We start from the raw sequence: 12,259 nt of genomic DNA on the forward strand, positions 1-12,259 counted from the left end.
AGTGTTCTGTCCTCTCAGATTAAAGTATTATTTTCTTTACACGTCATGGTGCAGCCCAAGAGGAAACCTTAGCAAGATAGAAGGAAGGTGAGTTCTGTCATGTTTTGGGTGCTCACTTATACTTACCTTCTTAGCATATTTTAAAATAGATTCTTAGCAGGATATTTTTTTAAAGTCACACATCCACTTTATAAGTCTGCTTAAAAACTGGTTATTACAATCCCTAAATCCATTTACCTGAGCATACATAAATTGCTGCAGCAGGCAATTTGCTCAAAGCAAATGAATAGGTGTGGGTGTGTGAGCAGCTAATCTGTATTGTAAAAGAAAGAAAAGAGCTGACACACAGATCAAATATGGGTGTCAAGTGTCTATACATACATTAAATATACATAAAGTTTCATTTCCTTTTTCATTTTGAAGTGAGTTAAATAAGCTAGAGATCAAAACTCTGATATTCTTCCTGCATCCCACCCGAGAGTGTGCACACTCCGCTTTGGAGACCTCTGCACTCGTGAGGGCCTCAGCACAACCCCGTAAGGCAGACGTTATTATCCTCCACTTGGCAGGTGAGGGGGCAGCCCAGCAGGTCAAGTGGTTTGCCTGATGGACCTAGCTGTTTAGAAGCAGAGCAGGATTGTAACCCAGGGATGCCGGACTCAAAGTTCCTTACTTCCTATTAACAGTGCCAGCTGCTGGCCTTAGTGTTGACCAGGGGCCAGGCAGTGAGGTGGGCACCATAATCCTGGTGTTATTGAGGACAGAGGGTCAGCAGAGTAACTTCCTATGATCAGGTCAGTCTGTGTGACTCTAGAGTCTACCGATCTGCTTATGAATCCTAGTTCACCACCATGCAGCTCGGGCAAATGACTTTTTCTCCCCAGGTCTCGGTTCCTCACCTTAAAATGGACCAGTAGACCCCACCCGCCTCCCCACAGAGTTTTTGAAAGGCCTGGATGAGATAGTGGATGCAAATGTGAATGCTGCCTTTAATTTGTGTTGTTCTATGTACTTGGGGTGATGGATAGAGTCGACTTAAATGAAAAAGAGCCAGAATCAAATATCAATATATTGGAATGACTGAGTGAATGATTGAACGAGCTGCCCCCGTGGTTCCCACATCTCTTTAAACACAATACGACTGGAATCTGGTCTTGTTTTACCCTCAGTAGATCTGCCCAGGGCCTCCTTTTCTGTTGGGCAGGGGCATGGTGATTTCGCTTGCCATGTTTGAATCTCATCCAACCTGATTTGCAGAGGCTGGAGCCCAAACTTTCTCCTCCTGCCACCAGGAATAAAAATCAGGCTCCTCTATTCTTGGTCCTGAGTCAAAAAACCCAGAAACAAAAAGGCCAGCATGGACATTGTTTCCAAATTTATGTGACAAGATCACAAATAATGTCTTGCATTCCAAGAGCAGAGACAGGCCTGGAATTTCTGTAAAAGTTTCCCAACTCACAACATATTTTAATGCCGTATTTGAGCTCTGCAGCAGAATTGCTATCTCTAGACACCAGAGCATAGCAGTAAAAAAAAAAGAAAGAAAGAAAAATTGATCTACTTTTAATATCCAAGTACGCTGCAAAATAAAAAGGGGAAACATTTTCAGGTGGCTCATATGAAGGAAGGGTCAACTGTCCAGCTAACCCGAGGTAACAGCAATGCCTAAGGTGGAACTAAGAGAAGGCTATCATTTATTGAATGTTCATGGCATGCCTCACATTGTGTGAAAAGTTTCCATCTATTATCTCATTGAAATCCTTATAACAGCCTTCAGTTCAGTTCAGTCGCTCAGTCGTGTCTGACTCTTTGCGACCCCATGAATCGCAGCATGCCAGGCCTCCCTGTCCATCACCAACTCCCGGAGTTCACTCAGACTCGTGTCCATCGAGTCAGTGATGCCATCCAGCCATCTCATCCTCTGTTGTCCCCTTCTCCTCCTGCCCCCAATCCCTCCCAGCATCAGAGTCTTTTCCAATGAGTCAACTCTTCACATGAGGTGGCCAAAGTACTGGAGTTTCAGCTTTAGCATCATTCCTTCCAAAGAAATCCCAGGGCTGATCTCCTTTAGAATGGACTGGTTGGATCTCCTTGTAGTCCAAGGGACTCTCAAGAGTCTTCTCCAACACCACAGTTCAATAACGGCCTTAAGAGGTTGTTATTGGCATCACCCAGAATCCTAAAAGAAAACAGATCATCAAATTAAGATCATTTGAAGAGGGTTTATTTGAAAGGGGTCAATTTACAAAGATGTGGCAAGGTACAAAGGAGCGTCAAAAGGAAGTGTGGTCAGACCTGTTAACCATCCTTAGGTCAAAGAAATGAACACAGGCAGCAGTTGCCGGATTTCAGAAGGAGAAAAGCCTGCTTTGAGTCGAGTCAGGGCCCGTGGGGAGGCCCACAGCCAACACAAGGCAGCTGCTTTGAGTTGGAGCAAAGGGAATGACTAGCCGGACTTCATACTCCTCTCCTGATTCCTGCTAGGGCTCCCTATTGGCCAGAAGCCAGAGGGGCAGAGAACCTGTTGGTATAGCCCAGGGTTTCTCCAACCTCTGCACTATTGATATTTGGGGTTGGATAATTCTTTGTTGTGAGGAAATACTCCTGCACACTCAGGGTGTTTATTAGCATCCCTGGCCCCTACCCTCTAGATGTTAATAGCAATTTCCTCAGCTGTGACACTCCACAATGTCTCCGTATCTCCAGGCATCCCTTGAGGGGACAAAATTGTCCCAGGTGAGAACCACTGGTCTAGTCCAGATAGGTCAGTCTCCTGTATAGGTTGGTGCAGATTTATAGAGAGTGGATCTGAAGAAAATAGCCGAGAGAATTTTCGTTAGCCTTAATTCATGGCCAAGGAAGCTGTGGCTCGAGCAAATTAACCTTCTGAAGCACGCACAGATTGTGAGAGCAGAAGCCAGTCTGCAAACCTAGGTCTGTTTGATCTCAATGCTGCAACTTAAAAATCACCCAGGGGTCAAACCCACATCTCCTGCATTGGCAGGCGGGTTCTTTACCACTGAGCCGCCTAGGAAGCCCATAGACATCCGAGCCACACCAACGATTGTAAAACTGCAACTGTGATAACTGGTATACGGAGAGATGCAGGGGTTATAAAAGTATAGTGTGGTGGGTTTCACCTTGGTTAGGGAGGTGAGAGAAAGCAGCTCCAGGGTTCAAGGGTCACACCATCCCCCCAGTCTTGTTATTATCTAGCTCTCAGCATACTCTTTCCTGCTCTGCCTTTCCTCAGTGTTCTCTCTGCCTTCCACCCCCTTACTGCTGTCAAGATAAGATAAAGTCTTAGGAATCAAGAAACCCACACTTGCTAAAAAGTGGGAGATTGCAAGCAAAAGTTGTTATAGTGAGGAATATAAGTGTGAACTAACAATTTTAAAATAACATAGGTCTGCCATTGCTAAAAATTGCTCATCAGTGGCAGTAACTGATACACCTTTGCCCAGCACCAAGAGATTAAGTGACCTCTCCAAGGTTACACAGCTCCTGGGTGGGGGACTCCACATTTGAATCCAGGTCATTTGGCCCCCGGGTCTGTGCCTTTATCACAAAACATGCCATTTCCCATAGAAGTAAATATTTTTATATTCTTTGATCAAATATTTGTCTGCATATGAGACAGAAATCTGTACTTGCTTCTATTAGTGCAATTAAGAAAGAATAAACTAGACAAGCATGCACAAGTCAAGTAATTCCAAAAATAACAAAGTATATTATGTTCAAAGTGTAGGCAAGACAAATCAGCACTGATGGCCATGCATAATGGCCAGATAGAAAGAGGGTTCAAGTCAGTGTTCCAAAATGATTAATTAGCCCAATGTCCTTGAGAGTTGTGCTAAGTACGCAGACTGAATTGCTCATCTCCTAGGAGACGAAACCTCTACAAAGCTGTAGAAATTACAATAAAATAGAAACAGAAATTTGTGCCTTTTTAATAATGCTAACAGACAAGATCAGTAAATTGAAGTGACAGCCTAAGAGGCAAAGAGGTGTGTTGTGTTGTTGTTTAGTTACTAAGTTCATGTCCAACTCTTATGTGACCACATGGACTGTAGCCCACCAGGCTCCTCTGTTCATGGGATTTCCAGGCAAGAATACTGGAGTGGGTTGCTATTTCCTTCTCCTGGGGATCTTCCTGACCCAGGGACCAAACTCATGTCTCCTGCATGGGCAGTTGAGTTCTTTACTGCTGAGCCAGCAGGGAAGCCCAGCAAAGAACGCTAGCCAAACGCTAGCCAAACGCTAGCCAAACATGACATTCAGCATACACAGTTTGTGAGGTTATCCCTAAATTGCCAAAAAGTAAAGTCCCCGTGAAAGGGTGAGTCCAGAAAGTTCTATCTAGAGGATATAGGGAATGGGCTTTGTTTAATCTTATGACCAGGCTTGCATTGCTTTAGGTGATCTTTAACTTCAAGTGGCCTGAGAAGTTCTCCTTTTACTTTGGGTGATTTTGCCTTTGCTCAGTCGTGTCTGACTCTTTGCGACCCCATGGACTGTAGCCTACCAGGCTCCTGTGTCCGTGGGATTTTCCAGGCAATAGTACTGGAGTGGATTGCCATTTACTTTGGGTACAGCATAATGAATACAACCATGAAAGTTGTCAAAATGTTACAATTAAAACCCTAGAAGAAATGAAAACTGTACAGAAATAACCTGAGAATGTTACACATACAAGGACATGGAATGCTTGGTGTTGCTGTTTTAAAATAGGCTTTAGTACATTTGTACGCATTCTATGTCTGTGTATTTCACCTGCTCTTGGAGGTGTCTGGTGTTCCCAAGACTCACACATAGTGCAGGTAGCAGGTCCTGCTCGCATCTCACCCCTGTGCCCTCAGAGCCCGTTTTCAGGCCCTCCAGCCCCCTCTTTGTCACTGGGCTGCCCACAGGCTTCCAGAACCCACACTCATGTGTGCACAGGGTAGACTGCAAGTGCCTTGGGATCAACCATGCCTGGCACTACCCTGTGGCAGCCCCTACCCAGTGACTGACAGGTGTGGGAGCATAGACACCTCAGTTCCCTCACCCATGGCCGCGATTATTTCCAGGCATGGCTTTCCATCATTTCCCAGAGCTTCCTCACGTGGTGAGATTCAGTCACTAGCTGTAGTAGCTGGCTTGACAACATATCCGTTCTGGCTGACTCTCCTTACCCAGACTGAGTCTGCAGTTCTCCCCACCCCTGGGGCCCTACAGCCCCCAAACACACTGTGCACCCTTGAACCCTAATCAGGGAGTGTTTCTGCAGAAAACCCAACTAAGACTATGCTTGTCGTTGTAGTTTAATTTCTTTGCTGGAGGTTAGTAAAAATTTGTAAGCAACATTTGCATTACCAAAAGAGTTGTTCTGAAAAACTTACCTAGGATCTAACGGATGATTTTAGTAAATGGAACATCAAAGCAAAACACAGTATTTGTGGTTGTTTATAACCAGGCCCCAAAATCCTTCAAACATTAAACAATATATCAACATATCTGATAGTAAAACTTGTAATCCACTTTGTAGAAACAACTCAAATGTTATGGTTTCATGGAATTATCTAGAGTGCGTTAGTTGTTTCAATTTCTCTGCTCTCATACATTCAGTTCGTATTTCTGAAACGGCATATACCATGCTGTATTGTAATTGATCTGTTCACATAGAATGTATCTCCAAAATTATGATCAGAGCTCCTTAAAGGGAAAGACTGAATCTCATTTCCTTTGTCATCCTTGTACTCTGATCTGGCCTTGCCATGATGTTGGCTGCAATATTTAGTTGTTGAAAAAACAAATAACTGGATGAATGAATAAGTGAATGAATAAAGGGACATCTTCTTTGTCTAATAGTTTATATTACATGTCTTTAAGGACTGAGACTATTTTGTTTATCATCAAAATCCCTCCAGCACTATATATGGGGCCTAGAAAGCCACAGGGACTTTATTGCTGAAAACTGCAGAAGTGAGTGAATGAATAACAAGTGAAGTCGCTGGCCAGCCCCCAGTCATTTTTGAGCGATTACAGCCAAACCCAGTTTTCTCCTTTCATTGTGTTGATAGACTGTAGCTTAGTTTTGTTATTTATGATGTTTTGTTAATCAAAGAACAGTATACTTTTAGGCATTAACTTACATCACATTAATTTGGACTGGTTGTTTTGGTGTCTCAGCCTAATTTAAAATTGTGACTTTGTCATCCATCACGTTGAATATTTCTCCTAGCTTTGTATCACTCATAAATGTAGTCAGCCTATTCTCACATGATCAACTTAGAAACTCTTTGCCAGTTCAGTCCATGGCACATTAGGGTTACAGTCATTTGACCATCTAGGCCAGGGGTTGGCAAACTATAGCCAAGGGCCAGATCCGGCCAGTGGCTTGTTTTTGTAAATAAAGTTTTATTGGAACACAGGCACTCTTATGTGTTTACATAGTGTCTATGGCTGTCTATTTTTCTCACATTGCAATGGCAAAATTGAGTAGTTCCAACACAGACAATATGGGCAGCAAAGTTTGACATACATACTGTCTGCATATTTACAGAAAAAGTTTATTGATCTTTGGTCTAGGTGATAAATCCACATGAAAACACATTTCCCTGTCTTATGCATAAAGTCTAAAGGGGAACTTTTTGCGTACTCTGTTGAAATCAAAATACATTGCACTTTGCCTACAAGCAAGCAAGCAAGCAAGCAATCGCTCAGTCGCGTCCGACTCTTTCCGATCCCATGGATTGTAGTCTACCAGGCTTCTCTGTCCATGGGATTTTCCAGGCAAGAGTACTGGCTGCTGCTGCTGCTGCTGCTGCTAAGTCGCTTCCGTCGTGTCCGACTCTGTGTGACCCCATAAACGGCAGCTCACCAGGCTCTGCCATTCCTGGGATTCTCCAGGCAAGAACACTGGAGTGGGTTGCCATTTCCTTCTCTAATGCATGAAAGTGAAAAGTGAAAGTGAAGTCGCTCAGTCGTGTCCAACTCTCTGCGACCCCATGGACTGCAGCCTACCAGGCTCCTCCGTCCATGGGATTTTCCAGGTAAGAGTACTGGAGTTGGGTGCCATTGCCTTCTCCAGGGGATCTTCTTGACCCAGGGATCGAACCCAGGTCTCCCACATTGCAGGCAGATGCTTTACCCTCTGAGCCACCCGCACTTTGCCTACAGCTTTCCTTTATTGTCACAGCAACATTGTCAAGTAAGGCAATGCACTTATGTAGTACCAATACCTCCTAGTGAGCCAACATGATTTCTAGCGATCACCACATTAGGAAGTAAAACACTCACTGAACGTGTATTGGATCACTGTTTTCGGAATTCTATCCCTGGGCTCGTGAGTCTGGGGCTAACCATCCTTTGCTAGAAAAATGGAGTGTGAATTCCTTTCCCTCTCTGGCTTCTTCTCTTTATACATTCCCACAAACGAAGCCTCTGTGATGTTAGATCAAGGTAACAACTGGTTTTATCTCAATGAACTATATTTTCTTCATCTGCAAGACGTTATTTTTCAGCATTAACATGAGGATCAAACGAGAAAATAAAACTCACTGGAACTGCCTACATCTATTAAGTATTTTTTGCCAGTCTCTTTCCTGGGTGTTTTTTACATGCATCGTCTCATCTCATCTCCATAAAACACAGTAAACATTGTCCCCATTTTACAAACGAGACAGAGGGTTAAGGAACTTCATTCATTCATTCAATACATATTTATGAAGCCCTACAATGAGCCAGGTACTGTTCGAGAGAGTTGGGATTTATCTTTGGACAAAGTCAGCGAACAGCTTAACCCTAGTGTATGTGGTGGGTTGGGATGCACAGTAAACGATACACTGTTAGTAATAACAAGCTCATTGAGTATGGTCAGAGAGAACAAGTCCTGTGGAAAAGGAAAGGGGAAGACAGGAAAAGCGAGATGAAAGTCTTGGAGCTGGGAGTACTAGGGAGAGGATTTAGAGTAGTCAGGGTAGCCTCACTGAGAAGGTGATGATGTAACCCAAGACTTGAAGCAAAAAGAAATGTTAGCTGTATCTGGAAGAAGACCTATCAAAGGCCACTTCGTTAAAGACGCAAAGAGGATTCCAACAGGGCTACATCAGACTCCAGAAGGCAAACTTGTAACAACCAAGGTCCATGAATGCTAGTTCCCTTCTTAGTGCCCCCCCCCACCCCCCCGCCGGCAATGTGCTGTGCACCCCTGGCCTTTTTTCTTTGGCTATTGCTTGCATTAAATTTGGCCTTTTTCTTTCCCCAAAGCTTTGCATTCCTCTAGGTCAATAGGATGTCACATCTCTGTCTCTCTGGTCACATGCTCTGCCTTTGGTTACTGAGCCTCTCAAAGCACGATGCCTTCAGAGAGCTAGTGTTGCCTTGCTGACTTCACCCCTTTTCCTTCTCACTGGAGCAATTTGGGATTTCATCTTTACAATCCTTTTTAGAACCTTCCATCCATTTTAAGTCATGTAACTGCTAAGCCTACAAAACCCCACACCCGTGTTTTCTCTGTATATATGGACAGCTATACTTTTTATCTTTCTTGTAGCTATTGCTGTTGTTCGCTCAAGTAGCCAGAGTCACTTTCTGTCACTTACAACCATAGAACTCTGATATATCAAGTTAAAAAAAAAAAAAAATCTGCTACAAAGAATCCAGAGTTTGTACCTGTCAGCGTACAAACTTTTCTCTTTCTGGATGGCCAAGAATTCAGGAAAACAGAGTTACTTTCCTGTGGCCTTCTGCCACCTCCTCATCACTCACTCCTCTTTCTTCCTTAACCCAGGCTAAGCCCTCAGTCACAGGTCACCTCATTGCTTCATCAACACTGAAAGAATGAAACCGCCCCCAGTGTAGCAACTCACCAGGCCCTCTATTTTTAGCCAGATTCCAGCAGATGTCTGGATAAGTACAAGTCTCCCTTAATTACTATAACTTGTCTGGGTGCCATTTTTGAGCTCTGCAAAATAGGAATTGAAAATAGAACCCACCTCATAGAGTTGTTGTGAAAATCAAATGCAGAAAGTACACACAGAAATAGCACGGAGCCTTGCCTGGGCCAGAGACTTAGCTCATCAGGGAAAGAGTACTGGCACAGGACAGGCCTGCTTGGCAGCCTTGCGCCAGGACTTACCAGCGTTGTGGTTCTCGGCGATAGCTCACACTCCTTGGGCAGCAGTACCTTGTGCTACAAAGCTGGAGTGATACTATCAATTTCCCGATCAAGTGAGATAATAAAAGTTATGAAAACGTGTAAAATTATATGTGTAAAAATTCTGAAATAATATCTAAGTATTAAATGAGATTAAGTGTATACAACATATATAGTAATGTGTATGAAAATGCTGGAATAATAATATCAATTTAAAGGTTGAATGAGATAAGCTGTATGAAGTAAAAATTCTGTTTAACTAGATCAATTTGAGTATTAAAGGATACATGTGTAAAATTAACATTAATCAGATCAATAACATTTTAAATGAGATTGGTAACTAAGAAGGGCTGAGTATAATATCAGGTACTTGGTAGATACTTGAAAAATGATAGGTACCAAAGTTACCATTTTTAAAAACATCATTAGCATCCTCCTCAGTTTAGGCTGCACTACTCTCAGGGTCATCCTTTCCTATAAAATCTTCTCACTGAGTTAGTGTTTAGTAGTAACAATTCTGATCATACATCATTGTCCCTTAGGCATGTATTTACCATTTTGCAAATTGTGTTTTCTTTCGCGATCTCATGAACTCTCATTTGAAAGTGGCTCTGAACACAAATTGGCAGTCAGATTGGGATTTTAGAGGTGTTATCTCGATCAATATTTTCATACCAGTAGGCTGAATATGATCTCTTTAGGAATTCCAAAGTTCTCAAAGGGAATAATTTGCTCCAAAGAACTAGGTCACATAGAAAGAGAAGGGGAATGGAAGCCCCACACATCCAGAAGCTTTATAGGAAGACAAAAACTTCCTGTATGAGAAGATAAGACTGGTCATAGAGACTGGAAAAGATTATTTGATCTCGGATTAAATGAAATAAAAATTATATATAAATGACACCGTGAGTATCCTGGAGGCTGAAGGGAGCCACCCAGAGGGGAGCAGTTTGCTGAGACAGCAGTTACTCATCTCCCTGGGTCATGATTGGGCTGAGGGTCTCCTCCCATCATCGCTCCAGGTCTTCTCTGCGTCCCTCCTGCCCAGTGCCCTCAGAGGCCCGTGTGCATGGACACTGTCGGCAGGGCTCCTTGGTCCTGTGGACCCTGGTTGGCCGTGGAAAGCCCTAAGAGGGAACAAAGGGTGCAGGGGCCTCAGTCTGCTTGCGTCTCTTGACCAGCAGTCACATGTCTTGTCGGGGTTACCTTTTCTCCCTGACTCTCTCCTTCTGGGCCAGGAGTTTTTGAAAGGGAGTTAGACCCCAAGCTCTGTGAGGCCAGAAATGACTTGTGTCTTCTTTGTGTGTGTTCCATTATACCCTAACACCATGGCTAGCCCCAAAGAGACATTCACTTAGTATACTTTGATTGCATGCATGCATTGGAGATGCCTCACTAAATTGCATTCTGAGAAAAACCACCATCTAAACCTGCCTTGTAAACTAGCTGTTAAAAGAAGCCGCACACTCTCTGAGCAGTGGTTCTTAGAAATGAAGGCTCTTAATATTCCCATCCGCAAGCTGTGAAACTGCATCATATTAGTGTTTTCCGCTGGATGCTGCTTGGGGTCCCAGATGTTTGAGTCTTTTATTTTACAGCATTTGCTTTTCTGTGAGATTCCAATTAATTGAATTGGGAAAAGTTGTTAAGCCCCATGACAGAGGAACTATCTTTCTAACAAAACCCACATGCTGTAAAGTCTAAGATTCCTCTGTCTCCTGTTTTCTTAGATTCATAAGGATGAATAGAACAGTGTGACTGATTTCCTGTTACGTTTGGCTGAGTAGCTAGAATTCTGCTGTCATACCTAGATAGACCAGAGCACCATTTGGGGAAACCCTCTTAGGCGGTGCAGCTTTCTAGAGCATCAGGGAGTAGAATGGGAATCCCAGGATGTCTGCTGCTACATTCAAGGTTATTTCTTCCTGGAAGCTGAAAATTCATTTTTCTCTCTGTTACTTTCTCTGTTCAAAAGCATCAATCAAGGTTGCTTGCAACAGCAAACGCTCAATTCAACAGTCCTTATATATCTTCTCCCCCGACTCCCATGCCTCTTAAACACCAGAGATACTGTATCAGGTGGCTCATCCCTTCCTCCTATAGTCCATTTCAGTTTATCTCACATAACAGTCTTTGCAACTGCACTGTGCCCACACATCAGAGACGAGCTCTGATGGCGGCAATCTCTGATGCCCACCAGCCAGTGATTCAACATTGGACTCTCATTTTACCCCGGGACCACTCTTGTTTGTCAGATGCCTTAGGTTTGGTTTCCCTGGAGATTGGTTCAGATCAGGGACTGATTCAGGGACATGCATTTTACTGAGGGACTGCTAAACCACGAGGGAGTAAGGGTAGCAGAAGAGGGAAGGGAAGAAAGATGAGTGGGCAAGTGGCCTCTCGTCTTGGCATAACCCATGGGGGCCTCTGCGGTATAAAGTGTCCCAGGAAGTTGTCCTCTGAATTGAGGTAACAGGATGGGGCTTTTGTCCACGTGTGTCAGCCAGTCATTGACCGTGGGATGCCCGTGGAGAATGGTGTGCCCTTTCTGGCCCTCCAGGGGCTGTTTTTCTGGACAGGGGGAGCAGCTGCGAGCAGCTAGCAGCCAAAGCTCACAGCAGCTGGGGAATGGAGGCACTCGATGTGGACGCTTCACTCTCGAGGAGCTGGAGTGTGACTCCCCGCTCCTTGGGTGTGGGCTGCACGTGGCGATCTCCTTCCAGAGACTGCAGTGTGTGGTGGTGGGGGCGGCGGCACTGGGTAACTTTACAGCGGAGAAGCCTGACAAGCCTGACTCAGCCAGGGGATCAAGGTGAACGACAACAGTGATAAATCATCATGTACCCTGGGCATGAGGAGATGGAAATGACACTCCCTCTGTGATCTTCCTTCCCAAACGCATAACCCCCATGCAATCATGAGAAAAACATTAGACAAATCCCAACTGAGGGACGATCTGCAAAACACCTTACTCCTCAAAACTGTCAAGGTCATTGAAAACAAGGAGTGTCTGAAAAACTGCCACAGCTCAGAGGAGTCTTAAGTAGACATGACGACTAGATGTATTGTGAGATCTTGGATGGGATCTTGGAGTTGAAAAGGGAAATTAGCTAAAAAAAC

At 44.0% G+C, this 12,259-nt stretch overlaps 1 long non-coding RNA gene across 1 annotated transcript; it reads right to left on the reverse strand.

Moving 5' to 3' along the window:
- Positions 1–1,362: 1,362 nt before the first annotated feature.
- Positions 1,363–2,434, reverse strand: LOC147353004 (uncharacterized). The gene is made up of 2 exons (XR_015146705.1): positions 2,296–2,434; positions 1,363–2,179 (listed from the first exon to the last, which is right to left on the reverse strand). It is a non-coding gene; the product is annotated as an uncharacterized LOC147353004 (long non-coding RNA).
- Positions 2,435–12,259: the final 9,825 nt, after the last annotated feature.

Source organism: Bos grunniens, chromosome 18, assembly GCF_055505025.1.
Source record: "Bos grunniens cultivar Pamir isolate PY7600 chromosome 18, Bosgru_T2T1.0, whole genome shotgun sequence".
In the NCBI taxonomy this organism is placed as follows: domain Eukaryota; kingdom Metazoa; phylum Chordata; class Mammalia; order Artiodactyla; family Bovidae; genus Bos; species Bos grunniens.